The following is a 15,245-nucleotide window of genomic DNA, read 5'->3' as shown; positions in this document are numbered from 1 at the left end:
TAAGGATTTTTGGAGGGGGGTGAAATGATTAGAGGGATATTTTATAAAGGATGCCAGGTGCAGTGACGAAAAGATTGAGTCTATATCACTGATAGAAATATTTGCCTGTATGTAAGATTTTTTTGTTTTGGACTGAGATGGCAGCATTTTCTTTCTCTATTTTATTTGTAATGCATAACATTGTGCTGTTTCTGAAAAAGGATCATAATCTTTTAAATGTATTTGTTGGGAGAGTAGTCATCAGTATAGAGCAGTGCATAGAGGATTTCCTTGAGGGCATCAGATGATTTTTTTTTAACTTGCTCAACTGGAAAACATGTCCCAGAGGATAGGAACTGCATTCTGGCATCAGTTAAGTATTTGAGAATGGCTGCATAAGAAAGAATAAATAAATCAGGACTTATTTCTCAGCCTTTTCCAATGGAAGATGATTTGGACAACTCCGACCTGAGCAGCATTCTGTCACCTGCCTGACTGGTGTATGAGTGAGCCCTGGAATTGTCACTGCATGGTAATGTCTGGAATATGAGAAGGAATGAGACTTGCGGAGACAGAGGAGGAGCATTGATTGTTATTGTCTTTATTTCATATGTCTTTTGTCTCTCCTCATGTCTGAAGCACCTTTGTTCTGCCCTTGGAAGTTCAGAAAACACTCCTTGGCTTCCCAGCCATTACCATTTCTTTTCAGGGTTGCTGCGGGAGAAGTATCTGACGTTGCTGGGGTGCTGGCAGACTCTATCTGTTGTCATTCCTCCGTCTGCTCCCGTCTCCCAAACCAGGGCCTTTGAGCTCTGCTCCTCATCTAGTCTGCGCCTCCCTACCTAACGACATCCACTAATGTGCGCTAACAGATGTCTGAGGGAAAATTAGCCGTGGTGTCCAAATCAATTAGACCAGAGTTGCTGTGTAGGAACAATTGCTCTGTAGGCTGTGTGGGCTGTATTTTTTTTCCTGTTTCTTATTTTCCAAAGGTGAAGTCATGTAGCCCAAGCTGAGATTCCCTGCTCCCTATTTTCCACTTCCAGGCAGTCTACCTCAGTGCTTAATGGGTTCTGATTGGACAACCAGATGGAGATGCCTCTACCAGGTGCAGGCTCCCAGCAACCAAGTTAAGAATAGGAGGGCTGTATTTGCCCCAAAGGCAATGCAGCCCAGAATAAGAGCCATACGAGCTTCAAAAATACAGCTTTGGAATGTGTTTTAAATTCTAAGAAATGTTATGTTAGTGGGGTTGCCTTATACGACTCTTTAGAGAAAGACTCCATATGGATGAAGAATGGCTTGAGTAGCAAACACACCTACTTAGTCCATCAAAAGGGATTTCTCTTTCCCATTTCCTTATACAAGGGTCAAATCCATCAAGAATATGAGTAAGTGGAGAAAAAGAGCTCTCCTCTGAAGTTAGACAGGCCTAGACTCTGACTCTGTATCCTGTGGGACTTTGGGAAGCCCTAAACTTGAGCCTTGGTTTTTGTTTGTTTGTTTGTTTTTGTTTTTCTCCTCCTGAGAGTGATGCTGTTTACTTTGCAGCATGGTTAATCTCTCTGAACCTCAGTTTAATTTTGTGTGAAGTGGGTATAATAATAATAGCCTACATTGCAAGAACAACCTGGTAATTAAATAAGACATTCTTAGAACAAGGCTTGCTCTTATATGCATGCTTGATAAATGATAGCCATGTGAGCATCATCTTTTCCATTATGCTTCTCAGAAACGCTGAAGCAATATTCAATTTGTGCAGAATTCCTACCTTTTGTACTTTTTAAAAACCTCCTCCCCAAGAACAAGCATTCTGAACTGTCTGTGGCTTTACACTTTTTTCTCTTATGTTACTCTCTTCTCATATTCTCCCAGGTACGCCATCTCTTCCCGAACTATGGTCACCAAACCCCTACCGCTACTGCCTTCATTCTGTAATTGTTTTCTGCCAGTGCGCAGGACACACTCGCTGTGATTGTCTATGTACTTCTGTAATGTGAAAATAGACACTGGTTCCCAAAATAGAATCAACCGTAATAATACAAATTAATAAAGAAATGCTAAAGAGAATGAAGGGCAATATTTGGAGGCAGTTGTAGAAAGAAGTTCAATTTTCTATTATTGTATGTGTTCACATTTGGAGTTTCATCTTGCTTAGGCTAGAAAATTCTTTAACATAATTAATAACTGCCTTTATGCTGTGCATAATCTTTCTATATTCCATCACTTATTATGTATTCCATTTTAAAACTAGGAACCTTTGTGAAGCCCTCTTCAGGCAATCTCTGTATATGGAATGATCCTATATCCAAGAACCTCTGACATTTACGCTAAAGCTTTTTCAGAATTGGCAGCCTGTCTTTTTTTTTTTCTTCCATCTGGGCATGTAATCACTACAGGGCATTTACTCTTTCAGGGGCAATTTCCATTGTTAAGGGGAAACAGAAAGAAATGCAGTCTGAGCCTTGCAGGCTCACCTCCTGTCCTATACACACAGGTTTTCTTCTCATGACCCTCCAGTGCTTCTCTCTGGATCTGGCCAACCAGTGTCATGAGAGTTGAGGATTTTGATAAGTGAATAACCTCTCGATCAGAAAGTAGTGGGTTTGTTTTATCTTTTAAAAATTGCTTGTTTTGTTTTGGATTAGGGTTTGGAGTTTTTGTTGTTGTTTTTTAAGTAGAATTATGTTTCTACTTTGGGTTACTAGCTGTGGCTCAGAAATAGGGAGCTGCCAGACTCCCCATCTCAGTCTGTCCCCATTTTGTGCATGAAGCAGTTCCCCATGAACACACAAATATCACACTCAGCTCTGTCAGATCAGCTTCATGGCCACATTTATCAAAATTATCCCAGAGTCCCTTGCAGAGGCGAATATTAATAGGGTTCATTTAAAACCAAGAGTGTTACTAATGCCTTTTTCTATGTGCTAAATGGGAGGAAACAAGAATTACACAAACAACAACAACAAAAAAGGCAGGGTTGTTAGAATAGTTAATAAGGCGAGGTGAAATCTTTGGGCAAGGGGAAATAACGCTGAGCTTTCAGAAATCTTGATACATCAATTTACATATTATTATTCCCATTGCTTTCCATCCAGAAAGCAGACAGCATTTCTCTCAGTACACAACACACTGCCAGGTAATCAGCCTGGAGTATTTCCCCTGAGAACACTTTGTCTGTCCATGTATGTAAAGAATTCTTACTTTGTAATACTGAAATATATGGGGAATAATGTTACCTTTGCCCTAAGTTAGTAAAGAAGGATCGGGGAAATAAAGTAGAGGAATCTATGAAAGGGTAGGTGGAAAAACATTAAGAATGGATTATTTCCATTTTGTCTCCAATCATACAGTGCCATTTGCACACAGGCCAGCTGTTATTGGCAGGTCTGCTTTGCATAGCAGCAAGCTAACATAGTGGTGTTCCTGGTAAGTTTTGTTGGATAGTATTTCACGTTGTGATGCTGCTTCATTGCCAGGAAATGCCATTTTGTTGCCTGGTGCTGAGATGACATCTGCTTTGAGTTAGGTAGATAGTGGCATCACTCCTCCCTCAAGCAGAGTAGAGAATCAGAAGCCACCTTTTCATGTCTGTTGGCATTAAACTGACCTTAATAATTATGTGTTTTGGCCTGCCAGAACCATCATGGTTCACATTCTACATGGAGAAAGGTAACCTTCTGCAAGAACCTGAATTAGAATTTTTTTAATTAATTAATTTTTTAAAAAGGAAAACAGTATCTAGATATGGATGTTTAAAAAGTAATGGTAATAGGTAAAATTATCCTTTATTGTTTTTTAATTAACTGGAGCAACATCCCAAGGAGTGAAATTAATCTGCCTTATGGAGCTGTTTAAGAACCTGATCCCATAGTTAATTTTACTCTCAGACTAGAGACACAAGAGTAATTTGATTTCATGGTCAAACTCTCTATTGGGGAAGCTGCCATTGTCTTTGAGAAAAATGGGTCATGCCATCTATATTTACCAGTAACATGGTAAGTCATTGTCCTTCTTTAGTCTATCCAACACAACCGTCTACAGCAGTTATTCTCAACCGAAGGTGGTTTTGCCCCCAAGGGATATTTGGCAACATCTGAAGATATTTTTGATTGTTACAACTGGCCATAGGATGGGGGAAGGAAGAGCTACTGGTATGTGGTGGCTAGTGGCTAGGGGTGTTGCTTAATATTCTATATATACATAAGACAACTCTCATAAAAAAACATTTATCCAGCCCGTAATATCAGTAGTGCCAATATTGAGAAGCCATGCACTAGAAAGATGTTTATAAAGGTATAAAATTTCCAAACATATCAGGAATAGACTGAGACATTGGATCATTACCCTCCTGGAGCTTCTAGCAGGGGAACATAGCTATTTCTGTAACACTAACAGAAGGATTACCTTCCTTGTTCTATAAGATCATCCTTTGGTAACAAGCATTCATCTCTGAGAGACAGACAGACTGGATAAGAGAGAAAGGAACATATTGTCAGGTCAATTGACTCAAAGTTTATTAATAGACTGCCAAATGCCTATAAGGAATAAAGAGTAGGGGTTAAGAGGACAGAGTCTTAAAATAGAAATTAGCAGACCTAGGAGTCTAACCCAGGTTAACTATGTAACACAGTTTCCCCATCTATAAAATGGAAATGGTAATGGTACTTATCTCCTAGAAGGGTAAAGAGGATTCAATGAATTAATATGTGCAAAATACTTAGTAAGTGCTTGATAAATATTAGATATTGTTCATATTACTTAACATTTTCTCATAGCAGGAACATAAGAATAGGTGATCCTAATGAGACCTGAAACCGTAAAAATCCTAGAAGAAAACACAAGCAGTAATTTCTCTGAGATCAGTCATAACAATATTTTTCAGATATATCTCCTAAGGCAAAAGAAACAAAGACAATAACAAACTATTGGGACTACATCAAAATTAAAAGCTTTTGCACAGTGAAGGAAATCATCAACAAAACAAAAAGGCAACCTACTGAATGGGAGAAGTTATTTGCAAATGATATATCTGATAAGGGGTTAATATCCAAAATAACTACAGGATGTATGTACCTCAACACCAAAAAAGCAAACAATTTGCTTAAAAAATGCACAGAGGACTTGAATAGACATTTTTCCAAAGAACACCTACTGATGGCCAAGAGACACATGAAAAGATGTTCAACATCACTCATAATCAGGAAAATACAAATAAAAACCACAGTAGATATCACCTCAAATCTGTCAGAATAGCTAGAATCAAGAAGACAAGAAACAAAAAGTATTGGCAAAGATGTGGAGAAAAATGACGCCTTGTGCACTATTGGTGAGGATGTGATTAGTACAGACACTGTAGAAAACAATATACAAGTTCCTAAAAAACTTAAAAATAGAAATACCATATGATCCAATAATTCCACCATCGGGTATTTATCCAGGGAAAACACTAACTCAAAAGGATATATACACTCCTATGCTCTTTGCAGCATTATTTACAATAGCCAAGACACGAAAGCAACCTATGTGCCCATCAATAGATTAATCAATAAGGAAAATGTGATTCACACACAATGGATTATTACACAACCATGAAAAGGGTGAGACTGTGCCATCTGAAACAACATGGATAGATCTAGAGTATATTATGCTGAGTGAAACTCTGAGGCCCTTGATTTCACAAAAAAAAAAAAGAGACAAATTGGAGATAGAGGTGTTTCATCCATTTGCAGCTAAACCTAGGACAAGCATGTTTGATACATTGATGTTTATTGCCAGGCAACTGTGCAATTAAAAAATCTCTTATTGTTATACGCTCTACCTTTGATTATTTTTTTAGGATCAGTTTACCATTTTGTTGAGTAGCAAAGGCCTTAAATACCATGTGAACATCAAAAAGACAAGAAGTAACAAGTTCTGACCCTGATATGAGGAAAAAGAAACTCATGTGCACTGTTAGCGAGATTATAAATGGTACAGTCATAATGGAAAAGAGTATAGAAGTTCCTCAAATAATTAAAAATAGAACTGACATCTCTTTTGCTATGATCTGAATAGGACAGTGCTAGAAACTGAATAAATTCATTGAAATGTCAAAAGACACACACACACACACACACACAACATGTGACCTACTTTACTCCAGACACTTTAGAGTCTCCAAAATTATCTCATGGGAGATCCTACTATGATGTTCTCCATCTGTACCATAAGTGTTCAAAAGAGTATTATTAGTATTATGTTATTATTAATAATAATAATAGCTGATTTGAGTGCTTTCATGGCCTTTTGAGGAATTGCTAAGGTAGGTAATAACGATGGAAACACAGGTCTTCAAAGGACCAATCAATATAATAAGAACAGTGGATACAAAAATAAACAAGTTGTTGGCATGTATGCCATGTACATTTCAAGGTTATGTGTGCTTTAATGTGAAGGGGAAATAAATGGATGGATTTTTGTCCAGATGAGCTGCACCCAGGAAGCAGTCATTTCTCCTTGCTTATCTGAAGCAGAGAGTTGGAAGACAAATTGCTCTCATCAACCTCTCTCTTCTGAATTCTTCTTCTCTGATCTGCATCTCTTAAGTCCCATCCCGGCAGCAAGAAAAAGGCTTTGAATTCTGTGCTATTTGTAGAAATGCTAGAGTGAGGTCAGAATCACAGTGTTTTGCCAGAGTTCCCCTCCCCTCAGTTTGAGTTCCAAAGGTAAGACAAAACCATCCATACCCAACACACATTTGCTTTCTCTTCGGGTATGTTGTTCCACTGCACTAGCTTCAGCAATTTCCATTTCCTTCTTTTTAATTCCACTCCCAATGAGCAGAGAAGGGCACCAGGACAATTTTTTTTCCAAAAAGAAGCAGGGTAAAGAGTTGCTATTACCTGGAGCATAGGGACTCAAGATGAGGCAGAGCTTTGGTGATGTACATTGAGGGCAAAAGGGAGGACTTTGAAAGGTGAACCTTACAGAGACAAGCTGGTCATTGAAAACTAAATTGCCAACTTGCCTCCAGTGAACAAATGCACCTGCCATTCGTAATGCAGCCAATTTTCTGCTTCTACTTTTATCTCTCTCATGCAGCAGGCTCCAAACTCTCAAAGGTTTTCTTGTGCCTCTTTTTGTGATGCCCATACCATCAGGACTGTTAGATAGAGGCTTCTGTGAATGCATTTTATTCCCACCTTCTCTCCCACTCATTGCGTTAAAATAAATTGAGACAGTAATATTCATAAAAGAAGTAAAGTTCTAAGGAGCAACAGCTCTTCCTCCAAGCTCTAATGCTACTGGAAACTGTCCAGCTTTTCAGGATGGTGCAGGGCGTCTACATAAAATGCAGACACTGGAACCTAGACACCAAGGAAGAGATGCTCTGTGCTGTGAACACATTACTTAGGCATGAAGTAATGCTCTTAATCCCATTCTCCAATTGTGAATAATAGTTTCTGGAGAAAGACTTCGTTTGAAGAGTGAAATTTCACAAGCAAGGTCTCATCCTCAAAACATTTTTTCCATGTGCGGAAATGTTTGATAATGAATGATCCTCAGGTGACTCTTTTTAATTACCTAAACAGGAGGAAGAAATACCATCTTTCCATAAAAAGGATTCAGAGTGACAAATGTAGATTTGCTTATTTGAAAACATCCAGTTCAATCATTTCCAAAAGATTTAATTATTTCAACATGTATTGTTCAGTTTTCACAATAGCTTACATTGCTCAACCCCAAAAGATGCTTCCAGTTACAGCCATCTAATTCTCTACAACTGGTTCTCTGAAGGCACCTCTATACATTTAAATATAGGCCATTTCATACCCTGACAGGAAATAAAGAAAGACCTTGGAACTGCATCAAATTAAACTTTTTTTTTCCACTCTTGCATGAAAACCTGAAGTAATATGTGAAATATTCTAATGCTGCCTTAAGGTTGGTATTTTAATTGCATAAAAGAGAAATTATTCAATTATGGTTTTTCCAATCAACTATAACTCTAACCCAATATAAGGGAAGATCTCGATCATTAGTCTTATGGGGAAAATGAAAAGCATTTGTGTAAAAGTTCTGTTCTGGTGCCCTCCCCTCCCTTGCCTTTGTGACTTACACTTCTGTATCTTACTTTAGACCTACCAAATGAATTGCCTTCAATTAAAATTAGCAGTGCTGAGCAATTGTAGTATACATCTCAGAAGGGGAGCTGGCCTTTAACTCATCTGAGAGCAAACACATTAGAAATAGAAAGAAAGCGTTTAGTGTTATCACACTATTGAAGAAATAAACACCATCGAGATGCTTTAGTCTACTCTTTAGAGAAATCACAGATTAAAGTAGATAGAAGTTACTGATCATCATTACCTCCTAAAAATATATTTCCAGAGAGAAGTCTTCTGTCTTCCTCTCATTCATTCATTCATTCATTCACTTATTCCCTCTTGTATTCCAAAAAATATTTTAAACCACTGTCCCCAACATTCCAGTCAGGTGGCACTAACATGTTCAATGATCAACAACATTTATTATAAGCATATACTATATATTCCAGGGATCTAGTTAAATATTTCACAAACATTAATTATGTTGTTTAATACTTGACAGTCTTATGAAATAGGTTAAATGTCTCATTCTGAAGATGAGAAAACTGAGTCAAAGTTTTTCCCAAGATTTAACAGCTAGTAAGTTGAGGAACTGGGATTGGATACTGGCCAAGGTTCAAAACCCAGTGTCTAATCACTAAATTATAATATATATATATATATATATATATATATATATATATATATATAAAGAGATGGTTCTTACTTTTATATGTCTTCAGACATTTCTGACTTATTTGTTTCATCAGAGCATTTGTCACTCTGACATCTTTGACATTAGACCCTTGACCTTTATATTCATGGGTACTGAGAAGCATTAGCTATTGAGCTGTGTTACTGAACTCAAGGAGCAGCCCTCCTTATTGATTTCTAAAGCTGTATCTCCCATAGAATAAGCTTAAACCATGGAAGTTGGGCAGAATCTTTTTATATAAGATACTATTGACCTATATACAAGATTAATCCTTAAGTCTCCAGTTAGTGTTACAACATGTGCTAGACCACATATAATTACAAAATCATGGGACATTGTCTAGAGCCTCACATGAAAATCAGTCCTGTTACCATACAGTCCTGAGTCAATTTTATCTTCCTTTTTTGCTGTCTGAAAAAAATTACTTAAAAGAAAATATCCTAAGCATATATACCCAATATACTTACCCTAAATGATTAAGTTAATCCTTACATTTATCCTGGAATCTAGAAAATTGGCATCTGTTATTTTTAGAGATGAATACACCGATGTATAGAGAGATTTTTGTGGCCCGAAGGAGCCCTACTGGGAATGAGAGGAAGTAGGGAGCTCAAAATCTAGGTCCCCTTGAAGCCTTATATTTAGTGAATGGGCTGCTTTTAGATAACTCTGTTTACTTATGTGGGTCAGATCTTATTCTCTATTCAGAGTCACACATTTTCAGTATGTTCCCCTCACTATTATCCTGAAATTCTCCCTGGTTGGCCTTAAAAATAACTCATGTACTGGAAATATTTTCAGTGAAATTCCTTTATGTTTTTCTTATGAAGGAATGATTGTATAATAATGAGGCCTGCATAATGCTAAATATAGAACCCTTTCACTATGGGAAAGCTAAGGACAGACCCCACCCTTGTTAGAAACCTTATTTGTCCTGATAAAGTATGATTTTGTATTTAAGTAAGGGAATAAAACAGAGGGCTCTGAGTCCTTGCATTGATTATGTAACACAGTTTCCTTAAATAATTCTTGAGGCATTGTCCTCCTCCTCTAGCTGGGGGGAGGGGGAAAGAAAAAAAACCCTGCAGGTATAAAAGATACCAAGACAGAGGGAAAGCCAAAAATATAACCTAAGACTCATGTAGTTCCAGGCAGCTGTGCTATTTACTAGCAAGCATATGCAAATGGAGAGAAATTTGGTTATAGTACCTGGAGTACAAAATAAGCATTTTTAGTACAATATTTCCTCAGGCAATTTCTAGAAATATCTTATACTGTTTCATTATCTCTATAGTTGTGAATAGAGGTTGTGACTCTCTTGATGGGAAATGCCATTTTGCTAATTCAAATAATATTCCTTTACACTGTATTTGCTTAGATTTTACAGAGCATTTGCTTTTCACACAGTGAATCTTATATATAAGATTATAAAATTCAAACTTGAGAGTGCCACATTTCTAGGATATATGATTTATGGGTCAGGGGTCTGGAAGCAGGTACCTCCAGGTTCTTAACACTAAAGGCTTACAATCAGAAGTAGGTGTGCAGGTAGGAAACTTTCTGAAAGGTGGCAAAGACAAAAACAAGGTACAGAATTAGGCCGGCATCCATTTCTGACTCTGCAGTATGGCTTCAGTACCACAGAGCAGAAGAGAGACTTATATGTGTCTTATAGATGAGGGCCAGTGTCAGACAGGGAAGGCTACAGCTGGTCAGAAAATTTAGAAAAAACAAATGGATGAGTAGACTGCAAGATTAATTGTGTAGTCATTAGACATTGACAATCAAAGTCTTCACTGAATGGAAAAGGAGAGGATGTTCATTCAATAGCCATAATTCACAAAATGTGAAAGACCTCAAGAGAACATCATCCCATTTCCAACTTTAGGACAGTACGCTTCTAAATAAAGGTCATATTGTTTACTCTTCTTAATGATGTTTTGATCAGAGTAATCAATGCTAGCTGCCTTAGATATTGAGGACTCTTGTGGCTTATTTCTTCCTTATGAAGCCCAGTTCATAGCCCCTGCTACATAGCAGCTATGCCATCTGGACACATATCACCACAGTTGCCATCACAAAATAGGAAAGAGCTGGAGCAACATGTAAACATTTCTTGACGGCCAGGCCTAGATGTGGCTTACCTCACTTTATTCAGCATTTTATTGGCCCAAACCTAGTTTTATGGTCCTAAACTAACCACGGGAGCTTGGAAAATGTGGAGAAACACAGACACTTGCTGAGCATCAACAGCCTCCTCCACAACCTCCAATGACGTACTAGACAATGATTAGGGAATCCCATTCTAAAGAGCTCTGAATGCTATGAGCACACACATTCATGCCTCCAGGAAGCAGATGGAGTAAAGGATGAGATCCATGATGCCCTGACAACATGCAAATGCAACTGATGTAAGACATGTCTGAGCAGACGGCTAGTTTGGAAGCCAAGGAGTAAATGTTGATGTGTTTGTCTTTTAGTTTTACATTGTGATACGGAGAATGTGTGGCATTTCAAATATTTTAATAAAGGATGTTAAATAGAAGAGGGTCAATCTGCACGGGGAAATACACACATCCGTGTAAAGTATCTCTTCATTTCCCTGCTGCTTTTTCCTTCCCTTGACTAATTGCTACCATTTTAATGAAGCAGTTTGAAGTTCCCTTCATTCTAGTATAAGTGAAATGTTCCTATTACTCTCATTAGGATCTATAAACCAAGGTTTACTTTGAGTCGAACAGTTTAGCATCTGATTGAATGACAGAGGAAGGTTATAAAGTTTTTAATGTGTGAATACTAGATTCAGGTGTCAGAAACAGAGTATGTAACAGTTATACACATGAATGTCCTAATCCCTAACGATGCTATCAACTACCAGCATAGCAGATTTCTGTTGGGCTGATAATTTTTCTTTTTTACAGTGTTTTAAGACACTCCAGAAACATTTGTAATAATTTACTCTACTTTGTAATTAGATTTAGTGATTAGAATCTTGCTCACTTACATAGCTGTTTTCCTTTAAATGAATGGCACCAGCTGGCTTATAGCTGAAACCTGATCTGACTCTCAAAACTATCAGAGGGGCCAGGCATAAGGGAAAGCCTGATATGTTCTGGAGCTTCATGAAAAGTTAACAGAGGGAGATGTTTTATAATCTTTATACTCTTTTATATTTCTACTAACACATATGTGTATCCACATGTTATGTACTATATACTATATATATGTACACACTATATATATATATATATACACACACTATATATATATATACATATATATATATATATATATATACACTATATGTGTATGTATGCACACATATGTAGGTTAAATATATTGGAGATTTTGAAGCTCAGCTACTCTGGGGATACATTCAATTTACAGGACATGGAAAGAGGCTGACATTACCTTCTCTCATATAACCTCTAAGCATTAAAGGAAGGAAGCTAAAAATTTGCAGTTTTGGCTTCAGCTGCTTGGGCTATTTTACCATCAAGAGAAATGTGATGAAGGTATAATTAATGGAAAAAAGCATTAGCAAAAGGCAAAGAGAGCAAAGTAATCACAAGTGGCTCTGAGTATTAATTGTCTCCATGTAATTTTACACATGATATTGAAGATTCAGTTAAGTTATGCATTCACTCCCTTAGCATACACTTAGTGAGAAGCCACATCAGGCTAGGCACTGTGTTTTCAGGCCAGTGTGACAGGTGTGAGTGAGTCTGACTCGTGGAAATAAGAGATCCTTAAGGACAGTCTCTTAGGCCCAAATCATTGCCAAATGAGGTTAAGTGACTTGCCTGAAGCCAAAGGGAGGACAGGTAGAGTAACAGAGGGTGCACTTTCCCTTTCCCCGTGGAATAAAAAGGGGGCAATGTGGACTGAGAATCAAGAATACTTCTGATGGCCAACAGGCCTGATTCTCAGTCCATCTGGAGCTGTTTGGAGCTGATAAAAACCCAAGAATCCCACTCACTGCTGCAGCACGAGTCTCTGCCTCGTGTGGCCTATGGTTTGTTAAGAACAAAACAACCATAAAGTCAGCTGCCTCCAGACAATTGAACGGTGGTGGACAAGAGGACTGACCAGGCCAGTGTGCCTCCAACTGCACGGCCACCGTGACCACTTCATAGTGTTGTCTGACCCAGGCTCTATGGGTAAGATGCTAGCCCTGCTGGCTCCCCGGGCAATATGAAATTCAGAGCTGATGCAGAGCCAAATAGGAGAGATTCCTCCTGCCCCCCTCACTGACTGTGGCTGATTTGTACCCATTGTCAGTGATGTGTATAGTCTTTTCTTCCCAGCCTTGCCCTCTTTGCCCAGCATTTTTTCTTGATAAGAACCCAGAGTTTAACTCATGGTTAAAAGCACCCCTTGTTGGAAGACAGGGTCAGCAGACACACTGTGTTGTATAAGCACGCGCGTTGTGAGAGGGAGATGAACAGAGTCACAGATGGCCGTGCTGCCTCAGAAATCCCTGGCCTGAGAGCTCCAGCCTCACAGCACGTTCCCTGGAGACTGCTCTTGGGGAGGGAGGATTGATCTGTGCTCCTAAACAGAGGTGTTGTGCATGTTTATGTGTGAGACTGGAAGTCAGGTGGAGGATTTTGATAGCCAGTGTTTATTTCCTTAGGACATGGAAGTTTGAATAAAACATCATGGCAGGGTGCAGAAGCCAAAGCAGAAATCTTTGACATTTTCTCCATAACATGCCTAGGGCTCTGAACAAACAGTGGGGACCCGAGATGCCTCCATGTCTAACTTCACATTTAGCTCAAGATTAATGAGACTCACCCCATTCGGGATTTATTTGTGGAAGCAGGGACAGAGCATTCCTTCTCACCACCACCACCTGCCCCCTCTTGAGTTTTAAGAGAAGGGAGAGTGAAGAGAGACCCCATTTTGCATTGGCCAAATTGAGGGAGATTGGTCAAATTTATCTGCAATACAGGTGGTAAATGAGGCCTGTGAAGATGTCTCTACTTTCCACTGTAAAAGTGTTCATGCTTTTGTAATTACAGATATAAATATTACCAGCATTTTTTTCATTATATCCTTATAGCACTTTTAATGGATCGTCAACATGGTCAAAATATCCCATAACTGCATTAATGGCAAATATATCTATTTTATATATATATACATGTGTATACACATGTATATATATAATGGATATATATGTGTATATACACATGTATATATATAATGGATATATATGTGTATATACACATATATAATTATATATATATAATGGATATATATGTGTATATACACATATATAATTATATATATATAATGGATATATGTGTATATACACATATATAATTATATATATATATATATAATGGATATATGTGTATATACACATATATAATTATATATATAATGGATATATGTGTATATATACATATATATAATGGATATATATTATATATATATATAAATTATATATAATGAAATTGTGTAGAATATTATCCACATCCATTGAAATATGCTACCATGAACAAGAAAATAAAATGGACTCGCTGGCTTGAAGTTTATGCTAGCTGTGACAAAGTCAACTTGCTTTTAAATGTATATTGTTTTTCTCTCTTTTTTAAAAACAAATATATACATGGGGCGCCTGGGTGGCTTGGTCAGTTGGGCGTCCGACTTCGGCTCACGTCATGATCTCGCAGTTTGTGGGATCGAGCCCTGCATCAGACTCTGTGCTGACAGCTCAGAGCCTGGAGCCTGCTTCAGATTCTGTGTCTCCCTGTCTTTCTGTTCTGCCCCTGCTCACACTCTGTGTCTCCCTCTCTCTCTCAAAAATAAATAAACATTAAAAATTTTTTTTAATTATGTATTTAAATCCAAGTTAGTTAACATACAGTATAGTATTGGTTTCAGGAGTAGAGCCCAGTGATTCAACATTTACTTATAATACCCAGTGCTCAATCCCACCAAGTGCCCTTCAATTGGCCCTCTCCCATTTAGCCCACCCCCATCTCCCCTCCAGCAACCCTGAATTTGTTCTCTATATTTAAGGGTCTCTTACGGTTTGTCTCCTTCTGTTTTTTATCTTATTTTTCCTTCCCTTCCCCTATGTTCATCTGTTTTATTTCTTAAATTCCGTGTATGAGTGTAATCATATATTTGTCTTTATCTGACTGACTTACTTAGTATAATATTTTCTAGTGTATTATATATGCATATATATATGCATATATATATATATATATGCATACACACACACACACACACACATATGTATACCACATCTTCTTTGTCCACTCATCAGCCAATGTACATTTGGGCTCGTTCCATAATTTGGCTATTTTTTTTTTTTTTTTGGCTGGATACAGTATACTTTATTGATGGCACATGGTAAGGTAGGGCTCCTCAAGGCCCTTCCCTTGTTCAAGGGTCTCTGGGATGGAAACTGGAGGTCAGGAGAGTGTATTGGGGAATGAGTTGGGGCGAGGAGTCCCCAGCAGCTA

The 15,245-nt window shown here is 37.9% G+C and overlaps 1 protein-coding gene across 4 annotated transcripts in view; it reads left to right on the top strand.

The window, feature by feature from the left end:
- LOC102957482 (limbic system associated membrane protein) overlaps window positions 1-15,245 on the top strand; it is a 649,275-nt gene that overhangs the window by 389,316 nt on the left and 244,714 nt on the right. The gene's annotated exons all lie outside the window — the stretch shown is intronic.

This window comes from Panthera tigris, chromosome C2, assembly GCF_018350195.1.
Source record: "Panthera tigris isolate Pti1 chromosome C2, P.tigris_Pti1_mat1.1, whole genome shotgun sequence".
NCBI lineage: Eukaryota > Metazoa > Chordata > Mammalia > Carnivora > Felidae > Panthera > Panthera tigris.
This window is presented reverse-complemented; position numbering and strand designations above follow the sequence as displayed.